Genomic DNA, 7,046 nt, shown 5'->3' on the forward strand with positions numbered 1-7,046 from the left:
CAGGTTTCATTTTCTGTTAAAGTGCCTAGAAATGATAAATGCTGATGGGGTCTGATTTAGGATGTGTGCTTAAGTGAGGTGCTTACTGATTATCTGTATTACTCACCTTGAATGTTATGCATGATGAATTTCTATGCTTGAATGATTATTAAATGCATGAATCATGTATGTGACTAAATTGTGTGAAAATCTTGTTGAAATATGTTGCTATTGTTGTTTACAGCTTTTGGTACTTTGATCTGTGCATGAATGATGTATTTCTATGATTCTAAGTACTTCGAGCATGAATCTGTGCTTGATAGTGTGCTTGTTGCTCTTCGAGCACAGGCAAAGACTCTTGTAAGACTATTCTAAGTCATTCGAGCACAGATGTCATAGCTCGGCTGCTCGAGCACAGAATTTTAGCCTTGAAAACTTCTCCAAGTATTTCGAGCATAACTCTGTGTTACATGGTATGTTTAATTCTCTTCGAGCACAAACAAACCATACTTGAGGTCTTTCTAAGTAACTCGAGCACAAATGATGTGACTTATGGTCGAGCATGGACATGTGCTTTGGAAAACTTTCTGAGTATTTCAAGCACAAGTATACTGCTCGAGCACTCAGCTAAGTCTCTCGAGCACAATATCTGAAATGATAAATCCTAAGTTTGCTCGTGACTTTTGAGTATGCTCGACGAACTTCTGAGCATGCTCGACAGACTCGTGATTATCTAAATGATGTCTATTGTCTGAATGATGTGTTTTGATACTGTGATCATGTGTGCTTGTTAAAAATATGCTTTAATGACAACACTGATTTTAAAATCAATGTTTCTCAATTCAAATTTCAAAAGAAAATGATTTTAAAATGGTAAAAGTTTTTGACTAAGCAACACTATTTTCGGTGATATTCCATAAGAGGCATGATAATATTATCCAAGTTCCAAGCTCCAAAGAAGCTAGAAACTGTTTTTCTATGGAAATTGAATCCAACCGGAAATGGGAAATGATAGAAAACTGTTTAAGATAACTAACCCATGGATTATAAGTTCAAAGGACTTTGAGTACAGCCATTGGCAAAGTATGGTAGCTTTCCATAGTCTATAGTTGTAATATGTGATATACACTTAAATTTGCTAAGTATGATGTGGTGAAACATTGGAAAATAAGGTATGCTCTCTAGCATATCTCTCTGAATGATAAGCAGAAAAGTTATTATCCAATCATACATGAGCCTGTTGGTGTTTCTGGTCTATAAAAATATTTATTAAGAATTTGAGCAGAAATAAATTATTGCTATATGGCAAATTTCTCAAAAAGAAAAGAAAAAGAAAGTGATTGAAAAGTACAAAAAGATCAAAAGTATAATATATATAAATAAGGTATCCGATTTCATGACTTAAGGGGCACTAAGGGAACTACAGGGGTGGGGCATTCAAATAAGTCCTAAACACCCTGAATGTAAGGCATGTAAGTCCGGATGGCATGTAAGTCCAACGTTCAACCTTACAGTCTGTTATCAAAGACAAAATATAAATAAGTAACTGCTCCGTAATAAAAAAAATCAATTTTGACCAGGGCATCAGGGGGTCGAAGTCAATTCAGGTGATTTGGAGAAAGCTAAATACACTTTGAGAAGAGATTAGAGGCAATCTGAAGCTATAGTGATAACCATTCCTAACTTATGCTCTAATTGAATCCTAAATGTATCACAGAAAGCAATGACCATTATGCTAAGTATACCTGTTGTCAACCTGACTTAAGTCATAATAACACTGACCATGAAGTGGTGTGATCGTTGTTTTTAAACAGTCTGATCCCATGTTGAGATCTTTCCAAATAATTGAAAATGAATTTTTATCTTGAACTGGATTTTGATCTCTTATTTCACCTTAAATTAACTGTTTAGGTCAGCTCATCAAATTGAAATGATCATTTTTAATTTGAGCAGAAGAACTAAGCTTACTAAGCATGATAACATTGTGTGAAGCATCTTATGTTACTTGTATGAATCATTAAATGTTTCGAGCATGACTCTTACTTTCAAGCATACTGAAAAATTTGTTGTTAAGTGTGACAATCGTTAATTTCAGGTTAACTCCGTTAACTCAACTCCGTCAATTCAAACTTAAGATCATTGAATCTATAACGCACACTTCATTACATTTAAACTAGGGTTTAAATGACGCTTAACACTTACTACATGTGTAGTCTTTCGGGATTTGCACCGAAACGCAAACGAGTTGACGTAAACGATTGAGGAATAAACGAAAAACGTCAAAACAGTAATTATGTGATAATTATGTGTTAGACTTATGTGTTACGTGATAACATGGTTATGAACATTAACTCAAGATGTAAACTAGTTAGTTAAGTTAGAAAAACAACAATTGAAAGTGGAGGGACTTGAGTGTAACTTGTTATGTTTATAAATACACCATTAACTAAACCCTAACTTATTATTATCCTACACCCTAGCTGCCGATCGGAACCCAAACCCCATCCCCACAAGGCTGCCGTCACCTCTAATCACACATACAACCCTCAAATCAAGTGTTTGATTGAAGAACTAGGTGCTAGGAAGGTATAATTGATCATTCTTTACATCCTTGTTACTTGATTTTGATGTTTGTTGGGTTAATTACAAACCCTAGTGAGCCGATTTCATGTGTATGTAGGAAGTTAACATGATTGTTGTTGAATTAATGATGATTGATAACTAGTATTGATCTTGTTGCATGTTGATTGTTGTGTCTTTGATTTGAGTTCAAACACAAACCCTAATCAAGTATGTAATATGTAATTGATGTGCATGGATGGTGTTTATGGAGTCTAGAGTGTTATATGAATGCATGATTGTTCATAGGTTGTTAATATATTGAGTTTGGATGCAAACAGTTTCTGGACAGAATGTGTATTTGATGTTTAAGTGACTGTAACGAAGTGTAAACATGAAAATTGGTTGAGATTGTTGGTACTACTGTAAACTAGGTTGAGTCTAGTTTCTAAAGAATATAAACTTGTAATTTTTGGACAAGTAGAAGTTAACTTTTATGAATTTACAAAAACATTGTGCAAAGCTGAGCTGTTAGACCTGCTGTTAGGTTGTGTTGTAAATGTTATATCTCATGAACTACGAGACCAATTGGGTTGGTTCCACTTCTGGAAGTTGACTTTTTGAGTTAGGAACCTAACCCAAGTGGTCTTGCATTTATTTGATTTTTCGTTTAACGGGAATTGCAAATAACATTCTGTTGCGCATGAATTTGACTGTTATGAGTTTGCTGTAATGATTTGATGATTGTAAGAAAACTATGAGGAATAAAAATGAAATAAAATATGTTCTGGAAACCTAAGACATATGTGCTTCTGTGATGATTTTTGGTAAATTAATTGAGATGCTATGATCGGTGAAATAGTACAATCTTTCTAGTAGAATTTCTGTCTCGGTGAAACTAGCTGCTGAGTTGTGTAAAAATGCATGAAACATGATACTTGCTATATAATTGTTATGTTTTGACCAAAATACCCTTGCGGGGAATAATTGCAAGTAATGTAAGTTATGAATACATGACACGTATATGGTTGCTTACACATGTAATGTGTCACAAAAACACTTGTTAAAGTCACACACGATTCACGAACGAAGCACGAAACATGTTATGTGCATAGGTATTATGTGCCGGGTCTAGAGACTCGATAATATTCCGACACTTAGAAAAATCTCTTTGTTGTTTTAGAACGTTAGAGAGAGTTTTTCGGTGACGCGTATCTTGATGATTTAAGTTGGGAAATTCTTCGCAAACAGTGAGTTTCACTTTCCCCTCTTTAAACTGTTTTCAAACGCTTTTCAATTGGGGGAGATAACATACTCCACAACGCATTTAAGATTTTGTTATAAATTATATATCACTTGTAAAGGCTAAGTGGCAAACGAAACATTTGAAGTCCTACACATCGAACCGGTTAATATTTTGAATAGCGAGTCACTGTTGAGTAGTACTACTGGGTTTGACAAACCCCACCCAACGCTAAACTCGACTGGAGGTCGAGCGGGTGTAATTTTGGCTAACACGTACAATGGTCTGGAGGACCTGGTGACAAGGCACTTAATAAACGAGTCAGCTTCGGTGTCGAACACTTAGTTATACTTGTTGTATAGACTAGCTACCTATCGATATATAATTTGACATAACACTATCTGGTAACGCAAAACGCTGTAACGCTGTAATGCAAAACGCTGTAACGCAAAAAGCTGTAATGCTGTAACGCAAAACGCTGTAACGCAAAACGCTGTAACGCTGAACGCAAACGCTAAACGATTTATTTTTATATAACTTGTGAACTCACCAAACTTGTGTTGACACTTTTAGTATGTTATTCTCAGGTAGCCGAGGCGGGCGCGCGGTTTAGGAACATGCATTGCTTGATAAACTTTTAACTATGCAAACTTACTTTTAACTGTTATCCTTGGTTTTAAATCGTCCTGCGTGACGTAACGTTGTTTCTATGGTTTTACGCTTCCGCACTTATTTTCATTTAAACGTTTTTATGGTTTGATTATAACTGATGATTCCGATCCTGTTAGTTCACACCCTCTGACGGTAAAACTCCGTTAGTGGATTTTGAGGGTTTGACAGATTGGTATCAGAGCCATTGGTTATAGCGAACTAGAAGCTGCATGCATACTAGACTATAACCGCGACGACCCATTAGTTATAATGATACGCACTGCATAGATTAGTGTAGTCTCGTAATCTTATCTCTTTACCTCTTTTACTCATACGCGCGCGCATACACGGCTTACCTGAAGGAATGTCGACGCCGCCATCATCATCATCATCATCATCATCCGATCCGATGACTCATGCTCACGGGAAAGAACCGTAGATACCTACCGCATCGCCGCCCCGAGTAGTCCCGGAACTCGAAACTCCCGCACCGAAGAGGTACCGCCTATCCGGAGGCATATACGAAAACGACGTTAGCTGGGATTGGTACCCTAACATGATCAGACGTATGGTCTATCGCGAACAAGTTCTCCCGTTACCTCACCCGAACCACCCTGCTTATCCCAACACCCTACCACCCATAACTGAACCTGTAGAGCGAGTTATCGCAGCTGTTGTTTCTTGTTTGGAGCGTGATGTTGGTTACATGCGCTATACGAGAGCGAACGTTTCAGGACAGTTAAAAGACGGAACCGAGACTAAGGAGGAGATTGCCGCATGGCAGCGGCAATGAAGGAAATGCAAGAGGCTAGTGATCAACAGATGAAATTACGATGAAGATGCAAGCTGAGATGATAGACTTGCAAGAGCAACTCCAAGAAGCAAGGACCTGAACTGAGATAGCTCTAGAGCGTTGCGATGTCTTACGAATGCAACTTGATCAGAACGCAGCCGAACCTGAGGCAGAGCCTGAGGCCGAACCCGAAGGAGATCCCGAAGAGGAGCCTGAGGAGGATCCCGAGGAGGAACCCGAAGAGGAACCGGAGGAAGGACCGGCTGAGCCAGAGGCACACTCGGACGTGTCCTCAGGCGACGACATCTCGGGATGATAATACCTAGATGGCTGGAAGAAATGCTGGACAAGGACGTGGTAACATCAACTTGACTGCAGCTGAACTCCAAACTCTGCTGAACGATCATGCAGCGGCCGCTTTAGCCGCACACGTTTAGAATCAAGCTGGAGGTCCAAGTGGAACGTGTACCTTCAAGAACTACCTTGACTGCAAGCCCAGTACGTTTAAGGGCACTGAGGGAGCTATAGGTTTCCTGCGTTGGGCTGAGAAGGTCGAGTCGGCATTTGAGATGTGCAATTGTCCCCCTGCCAGTAGGGTCAAATTCGCTGCTGGAACACTTGAGGATTCTACCCTCACTTGGTGGAATTCGAACGTGCAGATCCTTGGACAGGAACTGGCTGATGCTATGAACTGGGAGGAGTTCAAAAATATGATGCGAGAGGAGTACTGTCCGAGAGAAGAAATTTCAAAATTAGAGTCAGAATTTTGGTCGCTGAAGATGGTGGGTTCGGAAATTGAAGCCTACACTACTCGTTCTCACGAGTTGGCTGTGATGTGTCCGCGGATGGTGGATCCGCCGAGCAAGAGGATCGAAATGTACATTGATGGGTTAGCACCGCAGATTCAGGGCATGGTGACGTCTTCCAGACCAGCCACGATACAACAAGCGATCCGTTTAGCTCACAAACTGACGGATCAGGCTGTGACCCAAGGTGCGTTACCACCTAGGGGTTCGACCACTAAAACCCGTGACAACCCGAGTAACGACAACAATAGCAACAGCAACCCGAGCAGCGGAAAGAGGAAGTTTGACAACACCAGATCTTCATCCTCGAACCTCCCACCGCAACAACACTACCGTAAGCCCGAATCCACTCGGAGCTTTAACACTCAGAATCACAACAACAACAACGGTTGCGGGCAGGTTTCGAGCGGATATGCTGGGAATATCCAAAGTGCAACAGGTGCAACTATCATCATGTTGGCCAGTGTGACCGTATCAAGTGTCAGAGATGCGGAAAGATGGGTCACCAAGCGAAAGAATGTAGAGGAGACCTTGCGGCAAAGGGTGCTCCTAAGCCACCTATGACGACGAAGGGATGTTTTGAATGTGGGCAGGAAGGTCATTTCAGAAAAGATTGCCCCAAGCTGAAACAGAATGACAACAATGGAGGTAATGGAAGTGGCAGTAGTGGTGGAAGCAATGGCAAGGGAAGAGCGTTTGTAATTGGGTCGGGTCAAGCCCGCAATGATCCGCACGTGGTGACTGGTAAGTTCCCTGTAAACGATTGTTTTGCTTTTGTATTGTTTGACACTGGAGCTGATAGGAGTTTTGTGTCGAAAGCCTTTAGTCAACTCTTAGACTTAACTCCAATTCCGTTAGATGCTAAGTTTCCTGTTGAATTAGCTGACGGTAAGACTATAGTAATGACTCATGTACTTGCGGGATGTAAGTTAAAACTGTCAGGTCATGTCTTTGATATCGACCTTATTCCTTTTACGCTTAGTAGTTTCGATGTCGTTGTCGGCATGGACTGGTT

Source organism: Bidens hawaiensis, unplaced genomic scaffold, assembly GCF_021521415.1.
Source record: "Bidens hawaiensis isolate Kalapana, Puna unplaced genomic scaffold, B.hawaiensis_p1.1 tig00015774_1, whole genome shotgun sequence".
Taxonomy (NCBI): domain Eukaryota; kingdom Viridiplantae; phylum Streptophyta; class Magnoliopsida; order Asterales; family Asteraceae; genus Bidens; species Bidens hawaiensis.